At 39.0% G+C, this 13,884-nt stretch overlaps 1 protein-coding gene across 2 annotated transcripts in view; it reads left to right on the forward strand.

Moving 5' to 3' along the window:
• Window positions 1-13,884, forward strand: part of GPC6 (glypican 6) — a 1,119,966-nt gene that overhangs the window by 662,600 nt on the left and 443,482 nt on the right. The gene's annotated exons all lie outside the window — the stretch shown is intronic.

Raw genomic sequence — 13,884 nt, forward strand, 5'->3', positions numbered from 1 at the left:
ACCACAGGTGGATGAAGCTAGGACCTTGGCTTTATGGGAGGATAGGGTACCTACCACCACTTGTTTGGCAGTGGATAATCAGACTGCTTCCAATTAAAGTCGTACTTTATCTGTTCTTGAATGAAAATAAAGAGCCACCCAGGCCAGCATATAGTAGGAATATAGATTTGGGAATCAGGCCAAAGTTCAAGTCCCACCTTTGCCACTTACCAGCTGGATTCCTTGAGCCAGTTAATTAACTGCTTTAAGTTTCAGTTTCCTCTTGGTAGTGTTGTCACGTTGTGGTAACACGAGAAATGCACCTGGCACATTGACTGACATGTACTGGATACGCTCGGTGGATGCAAACGGCTATTGCTACAACTACGTAGAAGATCATATTGCAAAGTATCCTAATAAGTTTGTATGGGTTGAAGGACACATCATTCTCAACCTTGGCTGGGCATTAGAATTATCTGGGAAATTTTAAAAAGTACTGATGAGAAATTCAGGAAAGCCATAAGTCAAATGACACATCAAGGAAACCAACTGATAAATCCATAAAGTAGTACATTCCACAGGACAATCAATGCATTCCCAGGACAAATCAGTGACAGAGAATAGAGATGGGGTTAATGGAGGGGGTGGCTGCTGCTCTAGGTTTAATTTAAAAGATTTAATGGATTTAATATCCAAATGTGATGTGTTGGTTTAATTCTGATTCAGAGAAATTGACCACAAACATATTTTTTATAGGACTCAGAAGATTCAGCATAGTCTTAGATAGGAGATAATGGCAAAGAATTATTCTTACTTGTTCGTGAAATGGTGATACCTGGAATTTGTTTTAAAATATTTAAACAATAGGGGCACCTGCGTGGCTCAGTTGGTTAAGTGTCCAACTCTTGATTTCAGCTTAGGTCATGATCTCATGGTTTGTGAGATTGAGCCCTGCATAGGGCTCCATGCTGACAGCGTGGAACCTGCTTGGTCTTCTCTCTCTCCTACTCTCCCTCTCTCTTAAAATAAATAAATAAACTTAAAAAAATACTTAAACAACAACAACAAAAACCCCAGGTCAACAAATGTGGTGAAATCTTGATAATTTTTGAAGCCGACTGATAAGTATATGGAGATTCATCGTACCACTCTTTTTTTTATTGTTGAAGTTTGAAATTTTCAAAATTAAAAATATACATATTTATTAACTAATATTGAGCAAATGCCAAAACAAAACCAAACACTGCTCCTTTGGCACTAGAGATTCTATTTTAATTTGTCTGAAGAATGAATAGGGACTTGGGCATTGCTTCCCCCCCCCCCCCCCCGCCAGGAGAGGATTCTGGAAGTGTGGGCGGGTGCCATACTATTCATAAATGTTATTTAAATGCTTTTGGAAGCCAAGGGTTTTAAGCTGAGAAACAGTATTGGTTGTACTCACATTTTACCAAAAGACCGCTCTGACAGGGCTATGGAGAATGGGTAACTAACATGCAAATTGGAAGTTGGGAAGGAAATAGGCAAGAAATGGTGAGGGGCTGAACTCAGGTAGTGAATGTATGTATTGAAATGGAGGGACAGGATTTAACAGCCATCTACGAGGTAGGACTGACCAAAATTGTAGAGATGTTTTGGGGAGACCGAGGACTGGTGGTTGGTGAGGCAGAAGAAGGAGATGTTGATGGCAGCTTGGTTTCTGATTTGGGCAGCTGGATAAACGGGTAGAACCACCATTTATTAAAATAAAACTTCTCTACAGATTTTCAGGGAATGAAGAGGGAAGCCATCGCTTCAGTTGTGAATCACATAGTTTGAGGTCACAGTGGAAATACTGTATATGAGCAAGAAAAGCATCAGGAGGATCAAGAAGTATCTTAGAGAGATCAGGCCCTGTGCTCAATGCTTCCTTGTGTTGTGTCGGGAATCCTCACCAGAGCTCTCTGAGGCAGATCCTGTAATTGTGTCCATCTGATAGATAAGGAAACTAGCTTACCGGGGTTCAGTACTGTGCTCAGGGCCTCACAGCCAGTAGGGGCAGGCATCAGGACTCGGAGCCAGTCAACTTCCAAGCCCGTGCTCTTTATCACAGTGTTACAGAGTCATCCAAAGTGGGCAAGTGATTCCACAATGGGAAGAGAAGACAAAAAATAATAGGTTTGCCATTAATATTAGAAGCCAAGTATTTAGAAATGCAAATAACCCATAAACATATGTCTGATAACAAGATCTTTGCATAATGAGAACATTTTTATTGCATATGATATTACTTCATTCAAAGATCTCCTAATGCCTTTTCCAGTATTTTAATAGTCTTGCAAACAGGGCACATAGGTCAGATTAATCTACTGCTTAATCATAATGCTAAAAAGAATGCTGATTGCCTAAGTTTTGTTACTGTTACTTAGATTATTTTTAAGGAAATTTTGTGCAGTTAGATGTCTCTAGAAGTTTAGAAACAAACAGACCAGTACAAATGTTCAGCATCAATGGTAGCAGAGACGTTTGAGGACATTGGACTGCACTGACTGAGCATTCTGGTTTTCCTCCCACTTTTCCTCTTCTAATTTCCAAGAGTCTCTTTCCCAGATTGATATGGAAATCACCAGAATTCTCTCTGGTGTTACTAACAATCAAAGTGGAAAAGGAAGATTGCCATTAGATTTACTTTTTCAAAAGTATTTTTCCACCTGGAAAAGGCTGTTTGTTTTCAGAATTTCCCCCACAAGAGTGTTGTCTAAAGCTTCAAATAGTCAGGATTGAATAAATATTGTATTATATCGAGATGCTGGGGAGATGAGGGGGGACCCCTCATGGTGAGTAGGAAAAGCCCAGGTTTTGCAGTAAGGTGTCCTGCTTTTGACTCTTGGTTCCCTTTCTGGCTTGGTGACCCTGGGCATGTTATTTAAAGTTCCTGATTTGCTGTTGCCTGATCATGGAACTGGGAATAAGAAGACCTACCTGTGACAGCACGGTGGTGAAAGAAGCTTAGCTTACCTGTATTGTTTTCTACTACTGCCCTAGCAAATTCCACTAAACTCTGTGGCTGAAAACAACATAGATTTATTTTCTTAGGATCCAGGAGGTCAGAAGTCCAAAATGGGTCTCACTGGGCTTAAGGTGTTGTCGGGGCTGGTTCCTTTTGGAGGTTCCAGGAGAGAATCCATTTCCTTGCCTTTCTCAGCTTCTGAAGGCAGCTTAGATTCCTTGGCTCTTGGCTCCTTCCTCACATTATTCCATCCTCTTGCTGTTATGAAGCATCCAGTGCACTTTGCACATGCGACAGGGAGGCTGCTTACTACAGGGCAGCAGTTCTCAAGCAGGGACAATTTTGCTCCCTAGCGAGGAGATGTCTGGAGACATTTTTGGTTATTACAACTTTGTGGGGGTGGCAAGTGGAGTGCTATGGGAATCTAGTTGGTAGAGCCTAGGAATGCTGCAAACATCCAGCAGGACTCATGACGGCTCCCCCATTACAAAGAATTATCCTCCCAAAATTGCAATAGTATCAAGACTGAAAAAATCTTGGTATCTAGATCAAGATTACTGACCCCAGAGTCTGAATGCCTGGCTTCAAACCTGGCTCTACCGCTCACTGAAGCAGCCTTGGCCATCTGGTGGATCTCTCTGAGCCTCAGGTGGTTGTTTGTTTAAAAAATTTTTCTATCTGTAGAATGGGACTAATAATAGTATCCATCGAGGCACCTGGGTAGTTCACTCAGTTAAGTATCCAACTTTGGCTCAGGTCATGATCTCACGGTTTGTGGGTTCGAGCCCCATATGGGCGCTGTGCTGACAGTTCAGAGCCTGGAGCCTGCTTTGGATTCTCTGTCTCCCTCTCTGTCTGCCCCTCCCCCTGCTCTCATTCTCTCTCTCTCTCTCTCAAAAGTAAATAAACATTAAAAATTTTAAAAATAATAGTATCCATCACATAGGGTTTTTGTATGTAAATGTTATATACATGGAATAAATATATGTAAATGAAATAATGTATGTAAAGCCTTGACATCTAGTAAGCATTCAATAAATGTTAGTTCTTCTTAATACTAACATTGGCACTCAGGACATATTAATAATTGTTTTTCTGTGCCTTTTCAGAGATTTTCAGAATGTAATGAAAACAAGTATAAGGGAAACGCTGTCATTGTTTTATAAATACAGTACATTTAGCTCCAATGGTAGGCCAAATTATTGCACCAACCATTGTTTAGAAAATCAAGGTGTTTGCACAACTGAAGGCCCATAAATGAGATATCTAAACCCCTGCCACGTCCACGAAATCTGTCTCCTTTCATAAAATCTCACTTAGGCCACAGAGAGGACCTGAAAGTAAATAGCTTCATATCCCTCAAGCCTCTATCTCAGGTAATCAGACCTTGGCAAACCCACTTAGCATGATGCACTTCGGGCCATCACAATATCCCCTGTGGCTTGGTGGATACATGTAAATGAGGAGGCTTATCAAATCACTAGTTCTGTCGTGGTGTGATTTGTTTACTTTTAAACATGCCAGTGTGGTTTTAGAAAATATGCATACAATACTGTCCTCCAACCCTGCAATAGTACGTATCACTAATAGCCACATGTAGCCACAGATCATGTGAAGGGTGGTTATTTCTAATCGAGATGGGCTGTTACATACAAACTATATACCATGTTATAAGGATTTAACATGGAAAAAGAATATAGCATCCCATTAATATTTTTATGTTGAGTTCATATTGATATGATAGCATTTTGACATATAGAGTTGAATAAAATGTATTATTAACATTAAATTTCAGCTACTTTTTTTTGATGGGACTATTATAAAGTTTGAAATGACACATGTAACTCACATTACATATCTGCTGGGCAGTATGGTTCTAAACTTTGTTCTCTTTGTTCTCTCATTCTGAGGCAAATACAATGTGAACCAGCCTGTCCTAGACGAACAAAGGATGCCAATGGACACAAGGAAAAATTGCAAAGGAATTAAATTAAAACATGAGATTTCAGTCCCCTCAGACAATGTTTCCCTAGTGGTAGTTCTTGAATAACTTGCAAGGGAATCTCTTGGGGTGGTTGTAAAAAATGCAGATTCATGGATTCCATTCAGCCATAACTACTCAGAATCTCTGGGCCCAGGAAGCTGGATTTTAAACAAATTCCCGCTTGACTCTTAGGTGTACTAGACTTGAAAATCACTGACAAACAAATTTATCAAGACTAAAGAGGAAAAAATAAAGATCAGATAGCAGAAATTCCCTGCCACATGAACAAGAGTAGTATCCCTGATTTAATACACATAATACCACTCACCACTGTACCTAAGAACTAAAGCAATGTGCATTAGTGAGTTATACCTGAGTTGTAGAGGAACTAGAATTCCAATATCATGTGTTTCCACAGTAAGTCACAGTGCACCGCAGCCTTCTGGGATGAAAAATCATCTTATTCAGGATATATAAATGGAATTTAGCCCTCTCTGTCTTCACTGTATTAAGTCACCCATAGACCAAAATGCAAGAAAATATTGTGTGTTTTTTTTCATTAAGGGAAAATATTGGTTGTCAAGTGTCCCTTTTAAAAAATAAAGAGGAAGGGGGAATATGAATGTGTAGGTGCATATGTGTATGTGTGTGTGTGTGTGTGTGTGTGTGTGTGTATGTGTACATATATGTGTATTTGTGTGTGCATATATGTGTGTGTGTGCGTGTATTATGGAGTTAGCTAAGTAAAGTAGATATTAGAAATCCAAAGAAATCATTTGTGTGATAAATAAGGTTGCTTATTACTAAGCTACTATGATTATAGAAGTTTAATGAAATTTTAATTACATTATGTGCCTACTCAAATATTGGTTTTGAACATTAATCGAGTTACTTGAGAAGCATTTCATGGAATGGGAAATAAAAATGAAATGGCTTATTTACTTATCCCAATGCATTAAAATAAAACTCAGTAGGGGAACTCGTAAGAAAAAATGAGAGCCCTATGCAGAAATCTCATTCAGTATAAACCACGGGTGGGTTTTCACCTGTATAAATCATCTTTGGTGATTGAAAACGACCATAGCTATGCTCACAAGACAATGCTTGAAATGCAGTATATATGACTTACGTGTAAGTTGTGGCCCACTACTTCTTGTGATGTCATAAGATTAGAAACCCACCAGGTAATTTGCTGTTAATAGGTGTACAAGATGTCTTAAATTCTTTTCAAAACCAGTGCTATTTGTCAGGTCCGGTCATCAATAAAAAGAAAGGATGAGAAGGGAATAGAGAAAGCAATGAGACGTAGGGGAAAGTGGTTGTTTGCCTTGGGTAGCAGGAGACTGACACTGAACCGCTGTGACAGCTTCGAACTAAGCTGTTGCATATGTTTTCTGTCTCAGCGATTTCTTTCCTGGTGTAAATTATATGGGACGGTGACTTTGCTAAAATCTAGATGTCAAACTGCTCTGCTACCCCATATATGTTTATTTTTTAATTATCGTCAAAAATATGCTAGATTCAGGTTAGTAGCCCAGGTTGAAATGGAAATTTCAAGGGACAACCAAGTATTCATTTTATTTGTGAACAGCCTTTAAACAAGTATTGTCATGGGGCGCCTGGGTGGCTCAGTCGGGTAAGCATCAACTTCAGCTCAGGTCATGATCTCGCGGTTTGTGAGTTTGAGCCCCGTATCAGGCTCTGTACTGACAGCTCAGAGCCTAGGGCCTGCTTTGGATTCTGTGTCTCCCTCTCTCTCTGCCCCTCCCCTGCGCATGCTCTGTCTCTCTCTGTCTCAAAACTAAATAAAACATTGGAAAAAAAATTTAAACAAGTATTGTCAGCTGCGTAGTGGCCAAGGACTTTTGTCAGTTATCAACTCAGTCAGATCAGTAGATCCATGGAGGAATGTCTTTTGGAATATAACTGGGACAACTCTGAATTAGCACTGTTTTTATCTACAGTCAGAAATTATAGCCTTAAACAATACACTGAGAGCAAAAGTTAACACCTACATGTACTACTGTCAAAATTGAGCAGTCTTCATGTTTAATATTATTACCTTTTTAAATTTTTTTTAATTTATTTAGTTCTGAGAGAGAGAGTAAGAGAGAGCATGAATGGGGCAGGGGCAGAGAAACAGAGACACAGAATCCGAAGCAGTCTCCAGGCTCTGAGCTGAAGTCGGATGCTTAACTGACTAAGCCACCAGGTGCCCCTAATATTATTATCTTTTACTGTAACTTCTATGAAAGAACAGCTGATAGAAATGCATACAGAATTTAATACTTCTTTCTAATGAAACACTTTTAATTTTTATAGACCTTTGCAAATCTAGAATTGCCTTACTTAAAAAAGGTATTAAAATATCCTCAGGAAGTTGCACATATACAAAATCTCTTCTGATCTTAGTCATGGGAACCATTATAGGCACCAAACCTCTAAGATGATTTTCTTGGCATGCAAGTTTACTCTAAATGCTGTTATTATATCTCAAATATTTTTTAAGTTTATTTTGAAAGAGACAGAAAGAGAGCACATGTCAGGGGCAGAGAGAGAGGGGGAAGAGAGAGAGAAAATCCTAAGCAGGCTCCCCGCACTGAGCCAAATGCAGGGCTCAAACTCACGAACTGTGAGATCATTACCTGAGTTGAAATCAAGGGTCAGTCACTTAACCGACTGAGCCACCCAGGAGCTGCACAAATAATTTTTAAAAATTAATATAAGTATAACCACTTTTTTATGATAAACAAAAACCGAAACAGAAGCAGGCCCAATTGATGCTGAATTCATAAGTGAATTCATTTTTAAGTGTTACTTAATTCTAGTCCATAAATAATGCATTTAAGCATTAAAGCCTAAAATATTACTTAAACTTAACCAGCTGCATTTCGATTTAATTTGAAGTCCAATGGCTCTTTCTTAGTTTGCAGAATTAAGGTTGACCCAGTTGGCAGTCTTACAGATTTAATGTTCATAGATTCTTAAGGCTTTAGAGACCCTACCATGTAACTCTGATAATTAATTGTTTTAAGAAGTGAAATTAGGTATATTAAATGGTGGAGCTGAAAAAAATGGTATCCAGAATATGAAACTCCAATAACCAAGATTTTTCAGACAAATAAGGGGCGCCTGGGTGGCGCAGTCGGTTAAGCGTCCGACTTCAGCCAGGTCACCATCTTGTGGTCCGTGAGTTTGAGCCCCGGGTCAGGTTCTGGGCTGATGGCTCGGAGCCTGGAGCCTGTTTCCGATTCTGTGTCTCCCTCTCTCTCTGCCCCTCCCCCGTTCATGCTCTGTCTCTCTCTGTCCCAAAAATAAATAAAAAACGTTGAAAAAAAAATTAAAAAGAAAAAGATTTTTCAGACAAATAAAAAGAAAGAAATTTAGAAAAGCATCAGAAAATTGAATGACAAAGAAAATCTTCCCTGACGTTCTAAGAGCTTTGGGAGGTTATGAAGGTGACAGATTCTAAATTAGAAGCATTCAACTCACATATTAATAAAAAATGGAACAGGAACAGGATTTTTTGCAGGAAAGGAAGAAACAGCAGGCCTTTTGAAAAGGAATCTTGCTGTTGCTTCTTGGCTGACTTGCAATTAAAAATGAAGGAGCAATTGAACATGTCTGAAAAAATTCGATTCTCTATGCATCGGGCATGGCTGAATAGTTTAGATTGTCAAAAGCACTAGCTTGCCCAATATATATTAGGGACAAGGGAGAAAAAAAAAAAACAACATGAAACTGTTTAATGTAAAACCAGAATTTTGACAGCCTGCATTGTATCTTAATTGTTTTACATTTGCATGGGAAAAGAAGATGCCTTATTTGTTCACAGAAAGGCCCAGAGTTATGATTTTCAGTTCTTTATCTCATCTGCTGAAGTAGCAGATGAGCCCCCCAAAAAGAACAAAAACAGAACACCAGAATTCGGGGGGCACTTAACATTCTTTTTTTAAAACTACATATTAATGAATAAATGCACACTGCTAAATGTATCACGTGCATGACCTCATCCCATGCTCTTTCCAAACTGGAAGGTAAATATACACATTTTGTCCATTTTTCAAAGGGAGAAACTGAGGCACAGAGGCACGAAGCGTCCTACCAGCACTTATATAGTTTAGTGTCACAGCTGTGGACTGTGGATGCTAACTTTAATTTTCTTCTCTTCTGTAGATTAAGAATAATATGTATAGCTTATGCAAAATAATAGGAAGGAAAGTAGTCTTTTTCCTTGCCTTGAGCTCCTAATCCGTTTTATTTCAACCTCTTTGATACATATTGTTTTCTATTTTGCACTATTATTTATACACTTTTTTGATTATTCTCATTGAACTTAAGATTCTCCTGCACAATTAGTAGTTTCTTGATTTCATTCCTTTTTTAAATGCATCTATTTAATTTAATAGAAGACATTACATTTAAAAAGTCTGGGAATTAGGAATATTAACTTTTTTTCCCCACCTTCTAATTTTTGAACGTTGTCACAGAGGAAGCCTCTCAGTAGGCTTTCAGAAATGATACCAGCTCTGGTGCGGATGGGTTGATGCTTATATGGACATAGAGATAGCAAGCATAATGAATCATATCTGAATTAAATGATGCCTCTAGATCTAAATATCACATAAAATAAATAAACAGCAAAAAAGGGGGTTGAGCAAAGGCACTGTTATAGATTAGAGACCTAAAAGATAAAGCAGCCAAATATGGAATGTGGGAACGATTTTTGTATTGAGATTTGAGCAAATAAACTTCTGAGACCATCAAAGGCTAACAACACTGAGAATATTTGAGATTTGTTTTAATTTTTCGGGATGACAATGGTATTGTGGTTATGTTTTCTTTTAAGAGTCTTTATCTCTCTTACAGACACGTACTGAAATGTTTATGGATGAAATAAAAAGATGTCTGGGATTTGTTTTAAAGTAACTGACCATGGTGGGAAAAGTGGAAAGTAGACAGACAAGATTGGCTTTATTAATAAATTGTTGAGGCTGAATGATATATACATGGAGGTTTTCTCTGTTTCTCTGGGTGGTAAAGATTTTCCAAAATAATAAAGTAAAGATCCAGAAGATTTTGACACATAATTGGTATTGCATTAAATTAAAAATTTTGTACCTTACCTTCTCATAAAACACTGTCATTAGACATGAACAATATAGGCCCTAAAACATGTCTTCCAACACAAACATCTATCTTACTTGATACAGAGAACACACTGAATATCTAAAATAGACTGTAGAAAACTTTTGTTATATCCAATAATACAAAACCTTTGAACAACAACATAAAATTGAAGTCATGATTTAAGTTTTCTGGTGAATAGACTGAAACTGAGGGGTGTGTTAGAACACTGAGTGCTGGGGTGCATGTGTGGCTCAGTCATTAAGCATCTGACTTCTGCTCAGGTCTTAATCTCATGGTTCGTGAGCTTGAGCCCCACTTAGGGTGAGCATGAGCCGCACTTTAGGTGAGCTCTGCTTCTCTCTCTCTCTCTCTCTCTCTCTCCCTCCCCCCCACCCCCGTCTCCTGCCCCTCCTGGAATTATCTCTCTGTCTCTCTCTGCCCCTCGCTCACTTGCATCCCCCCTCAAAAAAAAACCCAAAACAAAAGAACACTGAGGGCTGGATGCAGGAGGTATTTTTCTCATTTGTACATTGATGGAGAGGGTGAGTGTGCCTGTTTGTATTAGGTGTCTCTAACGTGCCTTGCAACTCCAAAATTTGACTTTTTCAGATGCACTGTCCCTTTCAGGTGCACTGGCCCACCATACTAATTCATCAGAGGGGTATGAATTGAGGCCTGTGATTAGTGTACAAGCCAATGGCTTGAAATGTCGACAGTGGCAGTCCAGAACACCCTGCTCCTAAGATGTATTTTGACACTTTCATCAGTAGTGGATTTTGTTTTTATTTTCAAAGCCCTGTATAAAACATGGGATAGTTGAGTGATTTCTTGAAGCAGTCAAAATATCAACTTCTTCCACATGAACAAACCAAAGCACATTTTTGTGTAGCTGCTTGTGTCTGTCCTTAAAGAGAGATGATATGTCAATCATTACCGCACTAATAAGACCATCCAGAAAATAGTATATTCATCAAAGTAGACACTTAAATATGAGCTCTTTTGCAGGACATTGTCACAGGTCTCCAGGAATCTATACTATGGAAGAGGCAATATATCCTTAGCTTGGCCAATGCCCACGACTTTAAAATAGTATACTTAAATTGATCTTTAAAAATACATGAAACTTTAGCATGATGCAAAATGATGATAATATCAGTTCCAACTCTTGCATTAGTAGTCTTTCTTAAAACATACCTGCTGTACAGAAATCTCTTACCCAACGCCATTTGGACTCGTCAGCCGTATCTATAGAAGCCATTTGAACCTTAAAGAGAATCCTGAGTTTGGGCTCCGAAGCAACGTTACACATCTTACTACTTAAGAGAAACCTTGTCTAAATGTTAAACTAAGCTACTCTCCTCATTCATGATAGTGGGAAGTATTGCACACAACAGATAGCATAGTAACTAGGTCAGTCAAGTGTTGCTGCATAACAAATTATTCCAAAACTTAGCAGCTTAAAACAATACACAGTCACTGTCTCAGAGTTTCCATGGGTCAGGCATCCAGGTGAAACTTAGCTGCATGTCTCTGCCTCAGGGTGTTCTACAAGGTGTCAAAGTGTCCGCGAGGTCTGTGGTCTCATCTGAAGGCTCCCCTGGGGTAGGATTATTCCTGGCTCACTTATGGGAGGTTTTACCGAGAGCCTCAGATCTCCTTGGCTGTTTGCTGGGGCCTTCTGGAGTTCTTTATCACATGGGCTTCTCCACAAGGCAGTTCAGAATATGTCCTCTGCCTTCCCACAGAGTGAGCAAGCAAAAGAGGGTAAGCAAGAGGGAAGCCACTGTCTCTTTGTAACCTAATCATAGAAGAGATGTGCCATCACTTTTATCCTATTGTACCCATTAGAAGCAAGTCATTGTGTCCACTTTACACTCCCAGGGAGAAATTACACAAAGGTATGAATGCCAATAGGTGGGGATCTTTGGGAGCCATCTTAGATGTTGCCAGCCACGCTAATAACATTTTCTTAAAAAATGTATGTACTTAAAAAATGTTCCATGGAAGTAGCAGTACAGCATTGTAACTAGGTCTTGACGCTGATGGAAGGCTATTTTGTGACTGTCATATTTTTCACTTCTGTTCATTCTGCTCCCTCTGCCTGGTTTGTCTCACCCCATTCCTTTTGCCCAAAGTACACAAATATCTACCCATATGTTAAATCACGATGTAAGCACTCCTTTCTTTATGGATCCTTTTTCTGACTTCCCCAAGGTAGATCTTGCCTCTGCCTTCTTAATTCTCCCAGGGTTCTGCTGTGGGCTCTTTGAAAGCCCCAGTAGCACTCATTTACACATCTAGTCTATGGGTCTCTCCACTCACCCAGCAGATTGAACTTAGCTTAAGTCAGGGACAATTAATAAATATTTGTTGGGTAAGTGAATAATGGATTATTTCTCAGTTGCTATGCAAGTTTTTGGAATCCCATCTTTAAAAAAAATTTTTTTTATTGTTTGCTTATTTTTGAGACAGAGCACAAGCAGGGGAAGGGCAGAGAGAGAGAGGGAGACACAGAACCCAAAGCAAGCTCCAGGCTCTAAGCTGTCAGCATAGAGCCCAATGTGAGGCTGAAACTCACAAACTGTGAAATCATGACCAGAGCCAAAGTCAGAAGCTTAACCAACTGAGCCACGCAGGTGTCCCAGCATGGAATCCCATCTTAAAAGGGGATAGGTCAAAAGATATTAAATAAGGCAAAAACTTCTTAGAGTCAGAATCAGATGACTCAAGAACAATGTATCAGTTACAATTCCCGGTTCTTAAAGGGATGTGATAAATTCTCCTGTTTATAGTATTTGTTTATGGTTATGGTGAATTGATTGCAATTTTTTATTTTGGGATCATCTTCATCAGGACTTTACCTGTGGAATAGTCGGTAAATTGAAATTTGAGTGTGTCCCTCCAGAAAGGATTTGTTCTGGCTTTCACCAGACTCCTCAAGGGTATCACTGACCAGAGTCCTTTGCAAGGAGGATCCTTGTACCACATGAATTGTGTAAATGTGAGTTCCAAACTCAGGTGAAAGCAGACCCAAGATTAACATTTTTAAAAAAATATTTTACCTATTCAGAGCCTATGTTGTGCCTGTGGATTTTTTTTTTTAATTTCTCTACTCCATATTACAGAGTGTAAGCCCAGTGGTGTGCTGATAAATAGCTAAGAACCAACTCTTTGAAACAAACAAACAAACAAACAATGTGCCTATATATACAAATGTAAATTTCTTATAAATTTTACTAATAACAAAGGATAATATACCTATTACAAATAATAATAAAATATAAAATACTCTTAATTTCAAGTTCCATAAAGCCAATTGATTCTCATAGAATACTTTTGTAGAAATAAGCAAAGATCCCCACATGGAAACAAACCAGGGCTCTATCTTGAGAGCATGCTATAGGAAGGGAGTCAGCTATCGAGACCCCATGACATTCACCTTAGGACAGTGGGAAAGTGTTACAGTGAAGAAGAGAAAGAAAAGCTCCAGGTATGCTCTGATTGGACATTGCTGGCAAGAGGAAGCTGGAGGCAGGTGAAATAGAAGCAGTCTAAGTTGGGGAGCATATTTGGCTTTTTCTGATTTGTCCTCAGATGGAAGGGAGGATGAAAAACGGGGAAGCTGGAAAATATTGACCAAATTCTAAATATTCTGATCTAATTGCTGCCGGCACTGTGAGTCACAGTTCTGTGGTCACACAGGGTCTGGCCATTGTCTGTTTTACAGTCAGTCTTCCACTTCCATTGATTTTTGCCAAACTCCTGTGGCCATGGCTATGGCTACCAGCCGACAAAGGCTGTGGTT

This window comes from Felis catus, chromosome A1, assembly GCF_018350175.1.
Source record: "Felis catus isolate Fca126 chromosome A1, F.catus_Fca126_mat1.0, whole genome shotgun sequence".
Taxonomy (NCBI): domain Eukaryota; kingdom Metazoa; phylum Chordata; class Mammalia; order Carnivora; family Felidae; genus Felis; species Felis catus.